The sequence below is a fragment of the Mus caroli genome, unplaced genomic scaffold, assembly GCF_978045245.1.
Source record: "Mus caroli unplaced genomic scaffold, Mus_caroli_1 scaffold_4, whole genome shotgun sequence".
Lineage (NCBI taxonomy): Eukaryota > Metazoa > Chordata > Mammalia > Rodentia > Muridae > Mus > Mus caroli.
In genome coordinates this window covers 93,252,936-93,276,763 of record NW_028227259.1, presented here as the reverse complement: position 1 = coordinate 93,276,763, position 23,828 = coordinate 93,252,936, and the positions used below count along the sequence as shown (strand labels likewise).

General features: G+C 39.7%; 1 protein-coding gene across 2 annotated transcripts in view; it reads right to left on the bottom strand.

Annotated features, from left to right (window-relative positions):
* Positions 1-21,097, bottom strand: part of Npffr2 (neuropeptide FF receptor 2) — a 56,680-nt gene extending 35,583 nt beyond the window's left edge. The window contains exon 1 of one of the 2 annotated variants that reach the window (XM_021163720.3): positions 20,946-21,097. The gene's annotated coding sequence lies outside the window, so the exon portion shown is untranslated. Of the gene's footprint in view, positions 1-20,609; positions 20,908-20,945 lie in introns of those variants that run through there. The other variant, XM_021163719.3, reaches the window with a different exon arrangement.
* Between the last annotated feature and the right edge of the window lie 2,731 nt (positions 21,098-23,828).

The window sequence follows — 23,828 nt, the reverse complement described above, 5'->3', positions numbered from 1 at the left end:
ATCTGGGGGCAGGCTAGGAAACACTCTCAGTCTTTAGGGTCAGCATCTGGGGAAAAGACCATGAGATGAGAAATGAGGTAAATCTGAGCACCCGGCTGGGCTGCACGCATGTACATCACTGTCTCGACCTGAGGACCCTGTGAATGCAACACTCGCCATTTGTTTCATGAGCTTTTTCTCTCTAATTCAATGCACAACTGGGTATTTAAGGGTTAAGGAGAGTCTGGGAGAACTGTTCTCAGTTTAATAAAGTTGACAGTCTAGCAAATAAATTAGCCTTCTCTATCTTTAGGCCCCCACCTGCCTTGGAGGTAGAGAGAGACTTGTTTGAGCACAATGCAACTGTTGGATAATAAATCTTCCGTGAGCTGAGGATTCCTGTGGAAAGTGTCTCAGATCCCGTGAACAGCAATGAATGAAAACACAAAGAGAGAAGGTGTTTGCTTTACTTCTCTCAAGACCCCGCGCTTAGATCTTCAGGCATTCATTTCCCTGAAGATCAAGTTAACCATTCCCATTTTTTAGAAGTGTAGCTGAGAAGACCTCCTAATTTGAGGGTTTCCCCCTTCTTTCAACACTACCTTTGGAGAAATCAAATAGCTTTACTTTTAGGAGCGACTAGACATGAACGTTATCTCTTTTGCCCTATTATCTTAATTTTATATGCTTTTGCATGTAAGTATACAATGTGCCTACATAGGCCAGAAGAAGGTGTCAGATCCCCTGTTACTGTAGTTACAAGGTTGCAAACCACCATGTGGGTGCTAAGAACTGATCCCCGGTCCACTATACAACCAGTCAATGCATTTAATGGCTAAGTCATTTCATCTCTACAAACCTCAGTTCTATCTTTTCTTAACTAAAGTCATGAAGGTTTTTCATCTTTCTGTTGGAAGTTTTACATTAAAGTCTCTGAAAACATTTAGAATTAATTTTTTGTAGTAGTTATTAAATATGGACTGAGCTTTATTCCTTCATCTACAGCATACTAATTCAGCATTATTTGTTGTAAAGTTTAGATTGTGATCTTTAATACAGTTGAAGAATTATTAGGGAGATACAATAGAACAAGTGAATGGGATATTAAGAGAACGTATTTGGAAGTAAACTTCTAAGGATGACAGTAATTATATTTTGTTGTTATGTAAGAATGTTACATGCATAAATTTATGGATGTAAAATATTAAAATGACATGGCTTGGGGCTGGAGGGCTGCTCAGTACATAAGAGTGTTCCCCACTCTTCCAGGAGACACTAGTGTGGCTCCTGGCATCAGCATAGGGTGTCACAGAACCACCTGAAACTCCAGCTTCAGTGAACGTGACACTCCCTTCTGCCCTCTGTGAACACTTGCACACACAGAGACATACGCATGCCTACATACAAACAGGAAATGGTTTCACAATCCTAGCCCAAAGCATGTACATACAACATAGTCTTTAAAGTCTCTACACGAGGACTGGGAAAATAACCTACTATTCACTCCAAGTTAAAAAGAAAAAAATCTCTGAGAAAAACCCAATGTTTATAAGAGCATCTTACAGTTGATACTAACCCCTACTAGCCAAAGCATCTGAGAGTGGATACAACAGGAGAGACAAGTACATTCAAGGAAAACTAAAACCCTGGGGAAAGTTTGCTGTAAAAAACAAGACCCACCTTAGAGTTTGATGGGGTTTGTGTTTGATGAGCAATGAGTTTAAGGCCAGTGCCTATCAAGATTTGTAATAATTCTAATTTCAGTAAAGACAGAAAACTCAATGTTCTTTAAATGGTGTTTTAAAGGGTCTTTAAAGGTTGCTTATAAACTGTTAGACTCTTCTATAAAACTCTTATCAAAATTTACAGAGTTCATAAGACTTCTTTAGGCTGGAACTTGCTTATGAATGAGGTAGACACTCTGCATTCCCTTCATTTTCAGGTCATCTGAAGGAAAGGAAACAAGAAACTTCAGATCTGTAGCAGAGTGGTTACATGTGCCTTCTTATATTTAACTCTACCTTTCATTAGAATTAGTGGTTGACTTGTTTCTTCCCTGATCAACCCACAGCTCTGAAAAAGTGGATGGAGGTGGCACCAAGTATTTCTATAATAGTAACGTAAGGACATTTACTTCTGATGAGTTTGTGCCACCTAACAAATACCAACACGCACAGAGCACTGGACTAACATGTACAGGTTACCTGGTTACAGATTACCCTGGAGGATGCCTGACATGCGGGAGGTTGAGGAAGCAAGTTGAATCATGAGCATCAATATCATGGTAGAAAATACCAGCATATTTTTGAGACACAGTCCTATTATGTGGTCCAAATTGGTCTCAAACTCATGACAATATTCCTGTCTTAACCTCCTGAATTCTGGGATTGCAAGCATGAGCCATGACATGGGCCACAACAGATATTTTAACAGTATTTTATCCTGAATACCTGAGTTGTTATCAGCCAAAGAGAAGTCTAATTTTGAGTAACAGATGGCAAAAATGCATTTGAATAGTTTATTTCACAAATAAAAAGAATAATTTTTTACCACTCTTTGGAAAGTGTTATGGCTGTCGACACTAATCATTATGATATTGCACACTATAGTTACATAGACATATTCTTCAACTATCTTGTAGCACCATATTACATATGCACTCATTGTGCAGCACAACGTGAGAGATGCCAGGCCAACCATGAAGGGTGACTAGCACGTGAACCATCACGTTCTTATGACTTGTCCACACTATCCTGAGTTTATGCCACGTGGCCTGGTCACCCTCAAGCTTGCCTCCTTTCCTGTCCTCAGTCTCCATCCAATCTTTGATGTACATCAATTTGTCTCTTGTCGCTACAACTGACTGTGTCTTGCTAAAGTCACTTGTTAGTAGTCAAAGCTTATATTCAGCACAGCCCTCTGCTACTCATATTTTACATTAACACACTATTTCCTTCCTCCAACTAAATGTGTTTTATCAATAAAGCATGAAAAGAGCCTTTAGAATGTGTCCAGTTCTTCAGATCCAGCCTGAAGAGTGAGCATGAGAAGCATAAATTGCTGATAATTAGCAGAGCCATCTAATAGCTCTCTCTCAGTCTCTGGATATTCTCCCAACCTTTTCTCTTTTATATATCATATGAACAAAGGAAGAAGGATAATTCAGGCTAAGAACTATTACCTTATTCAAATTTTTAAAATTACATTTGTAATTTCCTATTATGGCTAGCTCCTGATGTAAGAAAACACCTTAATCACTTGTGACATTAAAGACAAATACCTTGGTTCGTTTCTTAAAATTAAAAATGCATTTTGTTCTTCTTCCAAGAGAGTGAGAGCAAGCCAGGTTTTATTCATTATTTATATGAATAGGAGACTGTCTTTGCAGAAAACCTGATTCAATTTTAGTTGAAAAATTTTTTCAATGATAGCATTTTGACATCAGGTTGACCTTTGGTCCTGTCAGTGATAGAGAGACCCCTCTGCAGGTCCATGAGAGTGGGGCACTGAACTTTACTGGGCTACAATCTACTTATCCCTTGCAAAGCATAAAGTGACAGGAGAAGAAATACGATTTTTCAAAGCTTTATACAAATGAACTAACTTTGTAATGGACATTTTTTTCCCTGAATTTTCCCGTTTGTATACAGGATGCAGGGCTACAAAGGGGACAAAAACAATTACCCAGGACTTTAGTAGCTTTCAATACAGCAACACCACACACTCCCAAAATCTAGTTCTTTTAGCCTTATGTGCCTTCCCATAGAACTTCCCCAACCTTTATCTGGGAATTGCATCCTATCCAAATTATGCCTATGAAAATCCTAAGTTACCTCAGGGTTCCAGATGCCTAAAGCCACTGCTAGTCAGGATGATGCTAAGAACATGGCTCTACATATCCCACAGACACTTTTTCCAGGGAGCCACAAGACACCATCTTTGTTTATACATTACATGCATGTAACTCTACAACTCAGACTACAAGGTATCTTCAGAAATAACACTAATGATGTGAAGTAAGATGAACCTCATGCCCAGCTAGCCATTTTCAGTTACTGAAATGTCAGGTCTCTGTGATTCATGTGATAAGCCACCAACAGACATGTTGTTCTATTGATTTGGTCCTTGAACTCTGAAGTAATCAAGTTTAACTGCATTGTAGAGTTAATCTTTATCAAATTGGTGAAACTCTGAATAGAAAACTCAAATAACACAAGTAAAGTAATAAACAGTCCAAAAGTTTGGTTTAAAGTTTTGTCCTAAACTTATTCACAGGCTAACAAAGAAATATAATTATAAATTTTTCTAGCCACTGCTACTTTAGAAACTGTTAAATCAATAAATCTACAGTCAGAGGCCAGTGTACATAGATAAAATCACCAGTATCCCAGTCACAGCAACATCCTAAGCTCTGACTCCCTGGGATAAGAAAATGTTTTTCTCCACAGCTTTTATTTTCTAACTTATTTTTGCTTAGATTTATTTTGACTTCTGTTGATTGTATGTGTGTGTTTGCCATGTATGTTCAGGTACCTGCAGATGCCAGAAGATGGCATCAGAAAAGGGCTAGAGTTACAGGCAGTTGTGAAACATCCAATATATGTTCATGTGCTTGTGTGTCTGCATGTGCGTGTGGGTGTGCGCATGTGTGTAAAGATGCATGGACATTCTGAGAACTGAATTTGGATCCTTGGAAGAGCATCACACACTCTTAACCATTGATCCATCTCTCCAGAAACTTACTACCTTGTAGTAATTTCAGACCTACAGAAATTATAAAGCAGCGATACACAGAGCTATCAGATGCTATTCTAATAGAATCTCATAGCATTCTCCAAATACCATACTTCAACAAATTTTTATCTTTATAGCTGTAGTAGCAGTTTCCAAAGACAATAAGTTACTGATATAAGGCTCCTGTGACCCTAAGTCCTTCAGTGTGTACTCCCCAGAGTATAAAAGTATTGAAATGTCTAGAGTGTACTGTGAAATGACAGTGGCCCTGTTTTCCTACATCTCTGTGAAGTTTCTAGTTTTCCCTTGTTATTTAATATGCATCTTTTAAGATATGCTTTAAGATAATATATCTGATTTTCATTGTAGTGGGTTAAATTAACTCAGAGAAAGAGTTACCTTAACATATTGAAGACAGGGGATGTGACCTTATTTATTAAGAGAATCTTTGAAAACAAGAATAAGGAACGCCAGGGCCAAAAAAAATGGGAATGGGTGGGTAGGGAAGTGGGGGGGAGGGTATGGGGTACTTTTGGGATAGCATTGGAAATGTAATTGAGGACAATATGTAATAAAATATATATAAACCCGCCCCCCCCCCCAAAAAAAGAATAAGGATCCAAAAGTAAAGTCATCTCGTTTTTAGGGTAAAGCCCTAAATATAAGGACAAGGGAATTAAGGGAAGGGTGGATGGAACTCAGACACAGGCACAAGGGAAGAAAACCTGAATGGAGAACCAGACAGAGGCTAGAGTTCTTTCTGCCAGCAAAGCCACAGAAATGAGTAGACTCACAATGGGTGGCATAAGAAGGGTTCCCTCCAGTGGTTTCTGGGGGCACTGCAGGCATGTCTGTACCTTCTGATGAGATTTCTGACTCCAGACTATGGAAAAATAGCTTTCAGCTTGCTTTTCAAAGCCTCCATGTTTGTTATCCCAGGGCTAGGATGTGTTAAGTCAGCAAAACACTTCAGACTTCACTAATGTTCCTCACCTGAGCCAATTATATTAGCAACAAAATGGTAAATGTTTAATTCCACATTTTTTTCTGTACTTATAAACTGACATCTACCAAAGGAAGGATATTTCTGGTTTGGATTTACAGCTTATTCAACTACAACTAATTGCATTTTGAAAATTCCATTTAGGTATAATTTTCGTGTAAAACACTGATTTGTAACTGTATGTGTGATAAATTGCTCATATTCATGAATGATTGGCACTTCATATCTTCAGATTCCTCACTTACAGGTTCAACCAGTCATGGATCTAAATAAAATATTTGAAAAATAATTGCCTGCACTAGACATGTAAGGGCTTTTGTTGGTATCATTATTCCCTAGATAATATAGTGTAACGGTTGTTTCAAATTATTTACATTGTATTATATATAAGTAAACTACAGATGGTGTAAAGTATATGGGAAGATATTACTACATGTAATACACCATTTTATAGTAGAGATTTGAGCATATGTAGACTTTAGCATTTGCCAGATGTCTTAGAAAATCTCCTGTATGTGCCCTGGAATGAATGTACAATCTCTTGTTTTTTAAACACACACCTAGTGTAGTGCTCAATTTATATGTAAAAAAAAAAATGAGGGATAAGTGACAATAAAAAAATTAAAACAAAGTATAAATTTATTTAAAAGTTCATGTTTTTTTTTTTCAATTTTCCCCTGACTGCTCATGGAGCATAGTTGACTCCAGTTAACCGGAAGCAGGGGAGGCAAGAATCGGGATGGGGAGCTAAATGCATTACGTGAGATCACAACACTCAGTTTTCCAGTTTGAAGGTCATCTCTTCGTCCTTTAAATAAACTTTGCTTGGGTTAGAGGAGTGTGTCTGCATTGAGTTGGGTGTGATCATGTGCCCACTTGCATGGGGCAGCCAGAGCGCAGCACTTGGGTGTCCTCCATCACCGTATATTTGGGTCAGGGCTCCCACTGCAATTGGCATTCTCTGGCCACTATACTAGTTGGCAAGCGAGACCCCAGGATCTGCCTGTCTCTGCTCTCAGGTCTGAGATTCTAGGCACGTGTGGCTCTGCCTGATGTTACATGGATCCAAAGACGAAACTCATGAGTTTCTCCAGTATGACAAGCACTTTCGGGCTCCTTTTATAAACTTTCAACAAAACAACCATCCTCAAAAAAATAAAATAAATAAAAAAAAAAGTAAAAAGTCACATTGCACTATAATCTTGAGGCGATAAAAATTCTGCTCAAACAGGATAAATTGAAATACATGGACTGTTTTTATGGGGATGCTAAATTAAAACTCCAACTCAGCCTTGAAATTGAGTTCAAACTATTTCATGTGATAAATGTGCTTTGTGTCCTATAATCCAAATAATACTTTTAAGAGGATGCACTCTGAGTTCCAGCGCTCCTGTTTTGTAAAGTTTTATTCATTCTACCTGCTTATATACAAAATAAAGCAATTCGGGTATGCAATAGAGCACAGAAACTGTTGAATACTAGGTTGAAAAGACAGATTTCTAAAATATTTGAACAGAATAGGTAACTGTTTTCAACATTAGAAACATGCTCCACAGAGAGCAAGTAACTCAGCCCCGAGAAGCTGCTACCCATGATGCTTTGCTTAGAGGGTTTTTTTTTTTTTTTTTTTTTTTTTTTTGGAGGACGAACATTTTCTTTGTTGCTGTATCTGTTGTTGTTACAGACTCTCTTAGGTTTCTTTCTTTACAGGATCTTCAAACATTTCAAACATTGTGAATTATGATAGCTGGCAATTTTCTAAAGGTCAAATACATCAAGTGTGAAAGAAATTTGACCCATTATGTTGGCTCTTACCGAGCCACATGACAGATTGTGTACATTTTGTTGATAATCTATTGAATTTGGTAGAAGGATATATTTTTAAGTGTTTTTAATTAGGTATTTTCTTTATTTACATTTCAAATGCTTTCCCCTTTCCTAGTTTCCCCTCTGAAAATCCCCTATTCTGTCCCCTCTCCTCCTGCTCCCCAACCCACCTACTCCCACTTCCTGGCCCTGGTATTCCTCTATACTGGGACATAGAACATTCACAGAACTAAGAGCCTCTCCTCCCATTGATGACCAACTAGGCCAGCCTCTGCTACATATGCAGCTAGAGCCACAAGTCCTTCCATGTGTTTTCTTTGATTGGTGCTTTGGTCCCAGGAATCTCTGGGGTTACTGGTTAATTCATATTGTTGTTCCTTCTAGGGGGCTGCAAACCCCTTCAGCTCCTTGGGTACTTTCTCTAGCTCCTTCATTGGGGGCCCTGAGCTCCATCTAATGAATGACTGTGAGCATCCGCTTCTGTATTTGTCGGGCACTGGCATAGCCTCTAGGAGACAGCTATATCAGGCTCCTGTCAGCAAGCTCTTGTTGGCATCTGCCATAGTGTCTGGGTTTGGTGGTTGTTTATGGGATGGATCCCCACATGGGGTAGTTTCTGGATGGTCATTAGAAGGAAACATTTTCTGTTCCTTCCAGCTCTAAACATTTACAATAATGCTAACAAAACTCTTGACTAACTGTTAACATAAAAATCCTGCAAAAACAGCAATAAAGACAAAGATTCATTTTTCCCATTCCAGTCATATTATTAAAATATCGTAAAGGAGCCTTGGTACTCAAAACTTTGTATTCCAGTCCCTTCATCTAAACCACCACTTTCTCATTCAAGTGGTCATTTCTAGGTAGTTACAAATACTTAATGTAATATTTTTACTTATTTTAAACACCTTATTCGTTTTCAATTCTATTAGTTATTTGTTTCCCTCATGTGGAATAAGAATTTGATATGGATGTCTATCTATTACAAATTGGCACAATTAATACTTGTGACAACAGGAATAGTTAAGAAAAATGTAGTTCCAACATTATTTGGTAATGAATTTTTTTTAAGATAGAACATAATTATTGGAAAATGTAGCCTTTGGAAATGAAATTTAACACCCAAATGACTACCTCTAGAGAGAACACGTTCCCTACTCCTACTATTTCCACAGTGAGACAGCTTAAGTTAACCACCCTGGTTCTGCATTCTCTCTTCTCTGTCTCTGTGAGAGAAGAAACTGAACTTTGTTGCATCGTTCCTTTTATAGCCGTCTGCTTATAAAGTTCATTTACTTTCTAATCTAATCACTTCAAAACGGAGCAAGAACTCAGTGCCTCCTTGTAACCCTGAGATCATGCAGGAAACTCTGCCCAGCATAGAAATGACATAGCTGCAGGTCCTCCTGCCCATAGCTCCCAGTCACCCTTTCAATGGCAGTTTGTTAGTAATAAAGGTGGCATTTTGATGTCTCTAGATGTGCATCTTTCTAAGTGTACCTATCTCTGGGGAGTTCCAAAGTTGGGGGATGGGAAGGACACAACTTTAATTACAAGACAAACTACTATTCATGTGATATGCATGCATCTTTGAGTTTTATTTATTCATTCACTCACTCATTCAGTATTTTTTTGGTGTGAATTTAACACAACACTCAAGTTCACTGACTTGACTTAAGCTCAGGTTAACAACCTTGTTAAAAAAAATTTACGTTTATAAGGAAGACAAGCTACGATTGGCAAAACTGGACAGTGGGGGAACAAAGTATATTTAAAAGTTTTAACACAGATTTGTAGGGTTCAGGAGTGAAAGTTAAATGGAAGGACTAATTGGGTGGAGGCCTAGTGGGAACAGGTTGGGAGAGGAGGTTAGTGAGGACTATGAGCATTTTCATGCAGCAAGCTAGGAGCCTGGCAGAGGTCCACAGTGGCTACAGCCTGGGGATAGACAGTTCACAGTGTGCCGAAAGGAAGGCTAGAATGTAAGTATTGACCAAACTGAAAAGTGCATTTTAAGCTAGTATAAGATCAGGATGGTATCCTGCCAGGAGCCTGTGTGGCCTGAGATACACTGAAGCAGGACACAGTGTTAGACACAGGACTAAAGACTGATCATCTCTGGCTTTTAAACTCTCTAACTATGCTGGATGCTGAAGCTGATGGTTTCTTTAAAAATTCTAAAAACTTTCTTGCTTATTCTGGGATTAAAAACTTCTGGTTTTCGAGATTAACACCTCTTGCTTCACAGCAGGGGATTAAGTAAAGGATTAATTGCTAGGACTTCTTTCTCTCTTGCCCAGAAGCTGCACCTCTTGCCTCTTGCTTGCCAGGCAGGAGGGAGATTTGGAGTAATAAACTTTCATTTAACTTTTGTTTTATCACACTCACAGAAGGAAAAACTTTTACACAGGCAAATATGCATAAACACATACATTCATATACTCATTCATGCACACATACTTCATACACTCATGTTGGGCTCAGCTACTTATATTTACATAGTTACACACATCCCTACACATGCACTTGGAGCAAAAACTCAAGTGCCAGTGTATAAAGAACTCACTCATTCTGGATGAAAAATAAGCTTCAACCTTTATTGCATAGAGAAAGAAAAAGCTACCCTTCTATTACTAAATGAATTCAACCCAAGACTATAAGGAAAAGATGTTGTCTTCTGTATGCTAAGCCTGCCTTGCTGGTAAGAAAAACCCTGTTCCATCCCATGGTAAAGAGAAGCCTGCCTGTTTTTCTACTCTCTCTGCAGCTCCTCCTTTCTGCATGCTGCTCTCTTCTTCCTCCTAACTCTCCTCTCTCCCCTAATGTCATTGTTCTTAATTTTTTGTACTTTTTTTTAGGAGAATACATCACATGGTATCTTTTTCAAAAGTTCACCATAAGTTTAAACATAAATCAAAATCATAAACTGAATACGAAGTTTACAACAGAGATGTTTACATGTATTCTCATTAAGACTAGTTATCTAGTTAGATACTTATTATCTGTCACTAGCTCCACGGGTTCACTGAGAGTCTAAAACTATAATTTTTGTGTCTAAGTTAACATTGAAGTTGTGTATAGATAAACCCAGTCAATATTTTATCTTCTGTCCTTGCACCTATAATAAGTCATTTGTTCCATTTTATGACTTTTGGATAATTGTCTTACAGCTCTAAAGAAGTTAGTTATTCCTAAATCACAAATTTGTATGAATGTCTGTTTTCCATCTCAGAATCATTTAACTCACGTGATGTGAAGACTGGCAGAGTTCTACTTACAGTTTTTATATCAGGGAAAGTTCTGGTTGCATCCCTAATTATAAAGGACTTAATAATTGCTAGGATAATTTTAGGAATTCTTACAGAATCATCATTAGGAATTAAGAAACCACTTGGTTTATTTCGCCCCTGAGTTTGATTATTTCCTGCCGTCTACTCCTCTTGGGTGAGTTTGCTTCCTTTTGTTCTAGTGCTTTTAGGTGTGTTGTCAAGTTGCTAATGTGTGCTCTCTCTAGTTTCTTTTTGGAGGCACTCAGAGCTATGAGTTTTCCTCTTAGAAATGCTTTCATTGCGTCCCATAAGTTTGGGTATGTTGTGGCTTCATTTTCATTGAACTCTAAAAAGTCCTGATAAGTGGATATTAGCCCAAAACTTAGGATACCCAAGATATAAAATACAATTTGCTAAATGCATGAAACTCAAGAAGAATGAAGACCAAAATGTGGACACTGTGCCCCTTCTTAGAATTGGGAACAAAACACCCATGGAAGGAGTTACAGAGACAAAGTTTGGAGCTGTGATGAAAGGATGGACCATCTAGAGACTGCCGTATCCAGGGATCCATCCCATAAGCAGCTTCTAAACGCTGACACCATTGCATACACTAGCAAGATTTTGCTGAAAGGACCCAAATATAGCTGTCTCTTGTGAGACGATGCCGGGGCCTAGCAAACACAGGAGTGGATGCTCACAGTCAGCTATTGGATGTATCACAGGGCTCCCAATGGAGAAGCTAGAGAAAGTACCCAAGGAGCTAAAGGGATCTGCAACCCTATAGTTGGAACAACATGATGAACTAACCAGTACCCCGGAGCTCTTGTCTCTAGCTGCATATGTATCGAAAGATGGCCTAGTCGGCCATCACTGGAAAGAGAGGCCCATTGGACTTGCAAACTTTATATGCCCCAATATAGGGGAATGCCAGGGCCAAAAGAATGGGAATGGGTGGGTAGGGAAGTGGGGGGGCGCTATGGGGGACTTTTGGGATAGCATTGGAAATGTAATTGAGGAAAATATGTAATAAAAAATATTAAAAATTTTTAAAAAAGGAATTAAGAAACCATCTATGTGTCTGTATTGCATCACTACAAGACAGTGTATCTTTGCTGATCTGCAGAAAATCTGCCCAAGAGGTTGGGCTAATAACTGGGGATTATATATTAATTTTATAAGGACAGGAAAGGCCTATCAGCTGCAGGAATCAAATCCTAACTAAGATTTGTCCTTTGGGCCTCACCTCCAAGGCCTCATTCATCATAGCTCCAGAGTGAAAAGTCTCTGGAAGATGCCTGTTACCATTTAGCCTCTCCTAGATGGCTCCTGACAGTATCCTGTGGGCAATGAACTTTAAATTTGTGTGAACAAGACTGAATATACTGTTCATGGAGGTTTTCTAATTCAGCACATATTAACTTGACGGCAATGACATAAATGTCATTTTGTGCTCAGACATAAGAGATATTCACTGAACTACTACCTTCCTGCTGTTAGTTATACTTGTTATTTCTGGGCTCAGATATACCCAATGTTATCTGCACAACCAAATTAGAGTCCTGGCATGCTAATGTAGATCACCATTCTTGGGCAATCCTTTAGCAACTATTTTTACTCAGGCCCTACTCAAATTCAATTTTTTTTTTTTTAATCATGGTGCTCTTGTGAATAGGAGGCAACAATGTTATTAGATTGAAAAATAACATAAAAATATGGCAAAGACAAAGCAACTAGATTCATCCTGCTCCTTTGCAATGCCTGTCAGATATGTGTTTGTAAGGAATAATGTTAGATGTTTCTGTTCATGGAATTCCCGGGTCTTTGAATTTTACCTGGAAGCATCAGTGTACCTTAAATCTTGTTATCAGTTTTGTCCCACCTGTGAGTCTGGGGATTATAGGCATGCTTAAACATACTCATTTGTATCAATTTTTTAAATTAATTACTTGAGAGGTCAATGATTTTGAGGTTTTTCATACCAAAGAATGCGCATATGATTATTGATAAAGTGACTGCTCCTTTACTAATATTTTAAAGCTCTTTTATTAAAATTCTTGAATTGGTACAGACAGAATATAGTCTTATTCTCGGGAATAATAATTGGCATCCAGCATCCTGTGAGTTTGCCCTGGGTGACAGCTGAGCCATACTTCTAAACATTTTATGTGTATTAATTTTGTCTGTAGTCAATCTCTGAAAGCATTATTAGCTACATGTTACAAAAACAGAAAACAAGAAGGGATAAATAATTGCTGAAAGCTATAACATGGTATAAGATCATCCAAGGACTTTCTATTCCTAGCATGCAGGATAACAGCCTTCAACAATGAGATGCAATACTCATCACTTAACGGCCACACAGGAAGTGTCCTGCCCTTAACTAATTGCTTTCATTATCGTGTTAGAAATAATGTTTTATGGAGCATGTATGTCATATCAATTTTAATCATTCAGTATAGGTTTTCATTCCACAGGGAGCACACTGACTAAGTTCAATATGTTCTACACTGTCACTTGGCCAGACTAGACTTTCTAAGAGATTTTCCAACACCACCTTGTTTTAATTTAAATGGTTGGATGCTTCTCTCATTTTTCACATTGGTCATTTGATAATCAAAGAACTAAATAACAAAAATATAAAATAGCATATCCTAAAACTTATAAATCAGCAAGACTCTTTAAAATCAACCTTTGACCAAATACAATATCAAAAAAGAAAACATGAAATTATTTAAAGTAAGAAATAAATCGAGAACATCAAAGTTAAAGAAAATATGGAATATCTCTCAAACAACATGTGCAGTTTTAACTTATGAATCTTATTTTAAACTAATAGAGCTTAGTATTTATTTGAATACATTTGAAACTTACCAGTAAATTTTAAAAGTTATAAAACAGAAATGAAGCTAATAATCCCACACAGACACTTCTAGATAAAGATCTACCTAAACCAGGCAGTGGTGGCACACGCCTTTAATCCTAGCAGTTGGGAGGCAGCGGCAGGTGGATTTCTGAGTTCAAGGCCAGTCTGATCTACAGAGTGAGTTCCAGGACAGCCAGGGCTATACAGAGAAACCCTGTCAAAAAAAAAAAATCTACCTAAGTAACTAAAAAGGTGAACTGGTATGTAAATATATATGCATAAATACACACATAGGTACATGTTTGAGTTAGCCACTCTAGGATCTGAAGACTTTCAAAATAATCTAGGATACTACATATCCAATAAAAGTACAAAGTTCAAATTAATGCTACAATCCCCAATCAAATTAAAACTAGGAATATTGGTCATGAAAATAGTTTGAATGTGTATAGCAAGTTATAGAAAATATGACAAATAAGTAACTGTCTACATCAGAATAAATATAGGCAATATGCATAAGAACACAAATTTACCAGAGAAGATAAGTGACAGCAGAAATGAAGATTGTAGTTGTTAAAGAAGACATGAAAGTAAGCCCAAACATGGAAAGGTCTGTGATTCAAATTACTATAACAACTGCAAACAGAGTCTTAACACTGGTGGTTATAGGAACTTAAATTATCTTACAGTTTTCTGGCAAACATATTTGTTTGTATTATTTTGGAAGCATTATGAAAAGATATTGAAATTTGGAAGTAATTTTTGTTTTTCAGATTTATTTATATATATATATGTATATATATATACACACAAACATGTATCTATGTGTGTATTTATGCATATATATATATATGACATACACACACATACATACACACACATGCACATACACATTTGCTAAGTATTGTTCCCAACCTAGGCTGGTTCATCCCTCCTTAGGCAACCTAATGGTCCCCCACTCTGCTTCTGGGAGGTCACCATATTGACGCTGAACTTAGTGTGGACACCTGATCGACATAGCACACTACAGCCCAGAACTCTTGGACTCAAGCCATCCTCCTGTCTCAGCCTCCCGAGTAGCTGGGACTACAGGCGTGTGCCACCGCACCCAGCTAAGTATTGCTAAGTGACTCAACCAAATCAAAAACTTTCAAAGTAAGTAGTTACCAGACAGAGAATAGCTAAATGTGTTATGCATTACTATTCATATTATAGACTAGTATATAGCTATACCATCATTTATAGAGCAGATGACACCAAGGCCTTTTAGAAGTTGGCGATGAGTAAGGATGCAAGACTCTTCTTTGAATGCTATCAGTGCACTGACACTCACATGCACAGGAGTAGCCATATGTGTATAAATAGCTCTTAGAGCAGGGAGGGATATAAAATAGTGGAGCCCACTAATATGCATTGTCTGTGACATAGAAACAGAATGATGAAGAAGTAAGTAGTGACAACTAAGAAAAAAAGAACAAATTAAAAATAATGGACTGGCAGTGAACAAAGGTACATGCTGCCAAATCTGATCCTGGGGTACCCACATGGTAGAAGTTAGCACCAGCTCCCACAAATTGTACCTGACCTCCATATGTGTGCACATGAACGCATACAAAATAACTATACATCTACGTACACCAAAAGTAGATATAATTTAAAATTATTTCTCAAATAACACGCTATAATTTAGTTTAAGCACTTGTGGGTGCTATTAAAGATGAAAATTCCAATTAATGAAAATAATAGACTAGACAGATTTAGCATTATTAAATGTGACTGTTGTAGCCATTTATTTAGCTTTTCCTAGAGCTTGGACAGCCTTTTCTTGTTCACCAGACACAGGCACTACAGAACATGCAATAACAGAGTATGGTTAGCAATAAACAAGCACTTCTTCCACACAATGGAAAGAGTAAATACTAACTGGGTTTTACATTGTGATAGGATTGATAGAAAAGAAGGGGGGAAAGCCGAAAGGAAGGATGCAAACAGATTAAGCCTTAGCATCAGGTCTGGATGTGGAAGGACAAAAGTGACTGATGGGATAGAAGTGGCTTGCTTTCTGGTGGCTTTTTGCTGAGTTGCTGTTTTTGCACCAGAATCCTCGAAGCACTGAGGCTGGGAGCAGCTAACATGGAAGCACACAGTACCATCTCTTTGGAGTCTCACTTGGGAGAGGAAAACCAAAAACAAGTCAACCCATTTTGGAGGCAGTTGCAATGATCTTTTACCATCAGATAATACTGTGATAACCTACACCAAATGCCAGAATGAGAGACTCTTGCCTGAGGGCTAGATTTCCAGGCTGGAAACACAGTAAATGCAAAAGCTGTAAGTAGGAATGGCCTGGGTTGATTGAGGAAGAAAAATACCACAAAGAGATAGCTAAGGATGGGTCCTGAGCTTGCAGGCCCTTGAGTGCTGTGGGAGTATCAGCCAGCAATGATTTTGTACAATATTGCAAACTAGAAGAATTGCTAAATCTCCACAGGAAAACAAGCTCAGGGTGCCTGGTTGAATCCAGGCTCCTGAGTTCCTTCAGTACTTGGGTCAAGCCCAGGGCTGCTGCTGTATAAGGAAGCGGGGAACACTGTGTAGTTCAGAAAATATTTAAGGAAGCTTTTCCACTTGAGGGAAGTTGACTTTAAAGCATGAAGGAGAACCATGATAAGATGAAGAGGCAGCCCAGAGACAAATTCCCCTGTAGACCTGTGGTACACAGGTTCCAGATAAAACTCCTGTTTAATGTGAGTGGCAAGACCACAAGGGAAAGGCTGAGGGAGCTGCCCATTACTGGTAACGTACTTGCTTTACAAGGAGTTCTTACCAGAAAGAGCTCCAATCTACTCTAGTGGCAGTGTGCACTAACTATGCAAAACTAAGAAAGGGAAAGGGAGAGGAGAGCGTTAAATGAAGCAAAAACTTCAATAAAAAAAAAGTCTCTACTTTAAGGGAAAAATTAAGTGGAAATTTTCTGAGAAATTCTGAGTGCTTTGGGCACACGTTTTGTTGTCTATATTTAACAAGGTGATTGAGAGCAGTCTCTGAAAGTATAATCAGTTAAGAGTCGCTCCCTACTCGATCCCCAGGACACAAGAATCACGAGGTCATGAGCAAACTTAATTTGAAAGTTTTCCTCATTGAATTTTGGTTCTCAGGGGGTAAACTCTAATATAGACAGCTATTGGATTTTACTGGCTTTCTGGTAAGGCTAAATTACAAAAATCTTGTTTCTTTAGCTTTCCTCTAAATAAACATCCTATGTTAGAAGGAAAAAAAAATCCTTATACCAATTAAATTTGTAAAGCTTACTTGAGCAAAACAAAACAGTTCATGAGTCAGGTACCTCCTAGAACAAGAGCCCTTGAGGCAGTTCCAGCCAAAGGCATCAGACAACATTTGTAAAAAGACAAGTAGATCACACAGAAAATCATTTCGTTGGCTGCAGCCTAGTCAATCAACCAGCTAATTGATTACAACTAACCTACTTGTTTAGCGCATACTCACCTGGCAGAGGACTTTCTACAATCAACAAACCCTAGTTATTATGATTGAACTGGATAATTGCTTTAGTCTGTTGTGGGTCTGTTGTGTATGCCCAATCCATACCCAAGACTTCCCACAGAATATCACTACCAGACACTCTGTGGACTGCTACGAATTATCAGTATGAACTGGGACTGTTATTTTTTCCCTGTTGGAAGATCATGGGCATACATAAGCTCAATCCCAGCTTCTGGCCCACTCGATCCTAGTCTGAGCCGAGTGTGTGCAAAGACTGCACAAAGGACTCTTTGGTTAACAAGAACATGGAAATGCCTGCCAGACACATACAGAAGTCGGTACTTGAATTATAAACCCGAAACTGCTGTAAACTCTGCAGTGTAGAATTTAAATGTGGCTGGAAGAGATCATGACTTCATTAATCCTGGTCCTTATGCCAGGAAATGTGTTTACTTTGGGCAATCTTTGACACCTTCATCCAACAAATTAAGAACTGTGTTTCTTTCCAATCTCTAAAATCATGAAGGTGAAATGGGATCATAGACAGGGAGTTATTCCCTAAGGTTGACTAGTACTACTTCATTTGACTTTGGGCAATTGCTAGTGTTTTCTGACCCTGGAGAGACTTCTAACAGCTGGAAATGCATGGGTCTGCTTGGTTAATCCTCTGGAGATCTAAAAACAGAGCAATTAGAGTGAGAGATAGAAGAAAGGAGCCTTCGTTCAAATGGAAAGTGCTTTGGTCCAGAGATTGGGGCGTGGGGGGGGGGGGAAACAGCCCAGACACAAAAGTAGGTGCCCCTTCTGTAGCCCAAGGAGAAAATAAATGAGGACATGCCTTGATAATATTTAGAAATTAAAGTTTTATGTGGCAACAATTACTTAAAGGAAACGTTTTTGCTGTTTTTGTTTTTTTAAGACCGTTGGCACAGTTTCAATTGTGGGTTTATGTGGTTTGGACCGTGGTTATTCCTGATGGCTATTATTGATCCTATCTGGTTTGCTTAGAGGAAAAGAAGCTGAACTTGATATGAGAAGCTGACTTAAGATATGTTTTCTCAAGCCGGGTGTGGTGGCGCACACCTTTAATCCCAGCACTCAGGAGGCAGAGGCAGAGGCAAGTGGATTTCTGAGTTCGAGGCCAGCCTGGTCTACAGAGTGAGTTCCAGGACAGCCAGGGCTATACAGAGAAACCCTGTCTCGAAAAACCAAAAAACAAACAAACAAACAAACAAAGATATGTTTTCTCAGTTTTGTGTATCAGTGAAATACATTTAATATGTGTGCTTTCCAGAGCCATGGTGCTTTTTTATTTGTGGAAGGTGGGGGAGAAACTCCTGGGCAAGGTGTTAATAAATACACACTCAACACAAAGAGGCTCTGGCTCGCTCTTTTCTGGGCACACTCTATGGTAGTGGCTGTCCTGGTCATGAGCCTCCAGTACCTGGAAGAATACCTCTCCATTTTGCCAGAGGCTGAGATCTCCTCTGATTTGTCAGAGATTGGCTCTCTGGAGAAGATCACAATGCATCTGACTTGTACCAGAGGCTGCAACCAGCATAGCCAGATAGATCACTCCATTAGATCTTCCCAACGGACCATTCTATAAAGAAACTAATGACTTCTAGGACCTTCCCGAGGGCATTGCCTCTTCAGTGGCAAGGCAAGGTCAGAGGAGCCCTCTTATTCTATAATCTCTGCCTTTCTCCCATGGAAAACCAAGGATTTCTAAAGCCTAAAAGGACTGTAGTGGTCTGAGTCTAACCTCCTTGTGTGTTTTAAACAGCATTAGAGACAGCAAATTACTTGCTTGAGGCAGAAAGTAATGGGCAGGGGGCAGGGCAGGGGCAGTGTGAGACTGAAGTGAGAGAGCTTGTCTCTAGGCTTGGAAGTGTGTGCTTCAGGCTCTACAAGCCACAGGAAGGATGTGAAACTATCTTCTGCGACCCCTGTAACCCATGGCAAGGGTTGAGGGGTTTCTTGAGTCTTTAATATTCAATTTCAGGGCAGCTAGAAAAAAAGTCTCTCAAGAGCCATTTTTAATCCCACAATGCTAGAGTTTAAAAAGCAAACACAAACAGAAAAGAAAAAAATCAGCTGTTATTATCAAATTATTATTAAGCATGGAATTGTCCAGGGGATAATCTGCTAAGATTACTAATGCTATTTAATGTTTTCAAACATGCATGACAGTGTTCACCCAAAATCAATTCCACCTCTCAATTAAAGAGGCATGCTACAAAATAAATAATTGCTGGTTTCTGGGGCTTATAGAAACTAAGTTCTTAGTCGGTGTCTGAAATGCAGCTGGAAATCCTTATTTCGATGCAGAGGCATTTGCAAGCTTGCCTCCCCAACCCCACTCCAGAATCCAAGTTCAATAGCAACTGCAGCCAGCAAACTGCAGTAAGTTCTCCAGGCACAAACTGCTTGCTGGCTTAGAGTGAATTTGTGTCTGGTGAATTTGAATCTGTATACTCTACACATTTCAGGTTAATAACACCCATGTTTTAATAGTAACACATGCCTTTCAAGAGTGAGCAGTGATGGCGATATTTTATTAAACCAGGCATCTTTTTTTGTTTGTTTGTTTTGTTTGTTTGTTTTGGCTTTTCGAGACAGGGTTTCTCTGTATAGCCCTGGCTGTCTTGGAACTCACTTTGTAGACCAGGCTGGCCTCGAACTCAGAAATCCACTTGCCTCTGCCTCCCAACTGCTGGGATTAAAGGTGTGCACCATCATGCCCGGCTTGCAACAGTTCTTAAGAGGAAAACTTAAAGTTTGCACAGTGGTCACTCAATTGTGCTATTGATAAATCTTATCTTTGAGCATTCTATGGAAATGTTGCAGATTCAGCTGTAACTCATGATGTTATTACTTTTACCCAACTTATTTTCAATTGGTTCAAGCAAGAAACAAAAATATACCCTCCACAGCTCTTCACACATTGATTTGTTCATCCTTTCTCCTTCTTATCAATTGCAAATGGCTTAGATATGTGCTGTAAAGAAAATTCAGATACTCCGCTCAAAGAAATTTGAATATCTTGATTTAAAAGAAACCCTTTCATTGTTCACGTTATATTTAATATTGTTTAAAATGAATGTTTGAAATACCGCCATCCTGGCTGTAGAGAAATGGGAAGTAAATGTATTTTTGTGCCTTGGTTCTAATTACAGGAGAGTGTTTTCCTCTACTTCATTACCAGATCCCTCAATGTCCCAGGACTGCACTGGCACTGTTTGCTGATCTGACACATGTCTTCACTTAGCCCCGTGTGTTGTCCTGCGTATATTATAGTCTTCCTGGCGAACCCAGCCACACAAACCAAGCCTGGTCCATAAAGACCACTGCTAAGCATCATCCTGGTGAAGCAAACGAACCGCGAAGGGCATTTTTGTTAGCATCTCCAAGGAGATCCACTTACCTTCCTAAGGAGATTCAACAAGTTTGCCAGTGTTCACCTGCAGAGGGGTTGGGGAACTTCGAGGATGAGAAAGAACCGCCATCCTAGTCAGGTCCCTTCTCTCTGAAGAACTCAGACGCCCAGGGGGAAGGGCGGAGCAGCGCAGGGAAACCCCCAGGATAAACTTTGGCCTGGGACCACACCAAAGCTCCTGGGATAGTATTCAGAGAGCTCAAGGAGCCTAAAGGCTCTAGGGAAAGGCCACATGCTATCATGTGTCACGGAGACTAGTGGTGACCCTGAGAAGGGAAATCCCACCCATGCCAAGAGCCCAGGCAGTCTCCCCCATGCCCTCACCTGTTCCTGGGCAAGGACAGAGTCCCAACCCTGTTGAAAGCAGAAGCCAAGCGGAGCCTGAGCAACAGGTTCTGTCTGGTTCGCGGGCTCTGCTCTACCAGGTGACCTAGGTGCGACTGGCTAGCCACTTCCCTCTGCAGCGGGGCTGGCGGCGCTGGCGGGCTCTGCACTCTAGGCTCTTGCTCAGGGCTTCACTCTCAGAACTGCACTGGTCGGTCAGCTGCTGGTTAGTCACAACGCAGCTACTCACAGCCTGCTTAGGGGCGGCTGGGTAGCTTGTGAATTCAGAATCTCTGCTGCACCGCTGAGAAAGAAGGGAAGCCGCTCTGATTACTGCCTCCTGGGAAGGCTTGCCTTGTTTAATCCTCTAGGTGTCTGTTTCTTTTTGCTGCAAAAAGAGAACTGGTGATAATCTTAGTAGGTTCTTTAAGAACTAAACGGGTAGCCACCCTTAAGTATGCCAGAATGGTCATGGTACATATTAATCATTCGCTAATTTTTGTTAAGTCCTCATAACAGCGAGAATTCCATTTTAGATTACAAATGAATCCTCACCTCCACTGCTCTCTTGGTCCTCATAGCTTGAAAGATCTCGCTGAGATTCTGGAAGTGTGAATCCTCATAGCCACCAATAGGGAGAGACAAGGAGAGCCCTGCGGTGACACTAACACAATTTCTGCGAAGTTGCAAATGGCTAAGAGAAGTCACGCTTAAAATAGGATGTATTAATTCAGAGATTCACAGGGTGAATGAAAAAGTTAAAGGCTCTTTCAAGGAGTAGCAGGGGTACGATCAAGGGGATCAAGGGTGCGAGTCTGGTGGGTAAGACACTAACAGCTTTGAGAAGCCCTGCCTCCCTCCCTTCCTTCCCTTCCCTCCTTCCCTCCCTCCCTCCCTCTTTGTCTCCCCCCTCGCAGCTCTCTCTTTGCATGCAGTGTGTGTGTGTGTGTGTGTGTGTGTGTGTGTGTGTGTTTACATCCCAGTTGTAAGTAAATTGAGAGTCCAGGTAGAAATAAGTAATTCTTTACAAGTTCAAGATCAGGGTCTGAGAGAATTTAAAAGCTATGGAGGAACTGGCATCTCTACCAGGACTAAAAGGCAGATAGATAGCTGAGAGGAGGCAGGTCTCTGGAGAGTTAACATTGAAAAGGAATGAAACTGGAGAGATGATTTGTCAGTCTGAGAATGCTGAGATATAAAAAGTGATAAACTGGAGGAAAAGGTGGGCCATTCCACACAAATCCCTGTACTGCCGAAAACTGAAGCTCCCCCAAAGTGAACCGCACCAACAACCAGGTTTTGATAAGACTGTGAGTAATGTTTAGCTTCCAGGAATTTCATTTCAAACTGTAAAAACTGTACACCGTACATAATAATCAGATCAGCAGTGAGTCAGCTTGTGTATATTTTATACAGCAATGCAGTACAAGCTGTGCCCCAGGAACCCCCACACTGGAAACCATAGAGCATGTCCGAGAAGCAGGCAGGTCTGTGATGAAAACATCCCTGGCTGTGCCATCCTATGCACCCCACTGGCCACTTTAACCACTTTGCCTCCCCATCTCCAGGGCTTCCAGCTTTGCTCCTAGTTTCTCCCCTCCTCGCCCCTCTGTAAGCACAGTCTATTCTGTGAGTCATGGTTCCTTACCTCACTCCCTTGTCACCCACCTGCTCCAGCCAAAATCTTGAACCTCTAAGGAACGATCCTGTGGGAATGATCACTTAGCTCAATTGTTGATAAATGCAATGGACATTTTTCACTTCAGGCCAGTTTGATTTTCCAAAGAGTTTTTTACTCTTGGCATCAGTTTCACAATACTGCCCTGTTTTGCTTGACTATTTACTCTGAATCTCTGAAAACTCCATTTCTATCCTTTGGTGTTTTTTGCTGTTTCCTTCATGACCTTTTTGTAATCCAAAAGTTCCTTTACAGCCCGGTGGGATGCCAGACTTGCTTCTCTCTCTCCTAATTCTATACTAACTTTCTGACCATTCTCATTGTATCAGTAGCCTCCAGTAAGCATATGAAAGCATGCACGGATCTCACCACCGTACCTCTCTGTAAAGGACATCTATTCTGCACATGGTCTTTTCTTGACATGGCCAAAGTCTAGCTCAACATCACCCCAAATTCAGCACATGTAAACACCAGCTCACAGCCTTCACAAAGCTCATTTAACAGCTCTTTCGTGATCTTACTATCTGCTCTGCTCAGTGCTAGGTTAATTATGGTGAGACCTAAATCACCAAATGAGAGCATAATGTAGGCTCTACAACAGGCACTAACAATGGAAGAGAAAGAAGCAGGACAAGGGGGAACTCAGTCATTGACAGCTTCTCTGGTTCTGCCTGGACCTTACACTTCTAGGGGGGAAGCCCAGTGTTTAGAAATGGTGCCCATGTCTATTTAATAAAGACATTTTGATCAATAAGGGACTGTAATCCATCAGAGTATAATGGAACTGAAAATGTCACATTGTTTGATTTCTCTTCCATTGTGACAACACAGTACATTACTGATATGCCTGTGGTAGAGCTGGTATAAATAAATCCACTCTGCTGCCAGGCTCTTAAATAGTGTACACAATTACATATAGCACAGGAAATTGGCAAAATGGACACTTATGTTCCTGGTTTATGTATTAACTATCATATCATATTGCTTGTTACTAGAGTTTATTCCTTCTACTTATTAAAAAGTATAGTGTAAAACTCTCCAATGCTTCAGTGACAGTAGTCTCATTTAGCTCAGGTTTATGTCTTCTCTTGAGTGGATCAAGGGACATGCCACAGACTGACCTAGACTGTCTAAATTTATTTCTGTGCACTCTAAGGTAGTCCCCTCAATTACCTAGCAATGCTATTTTCTAAATCTGTTTGAAT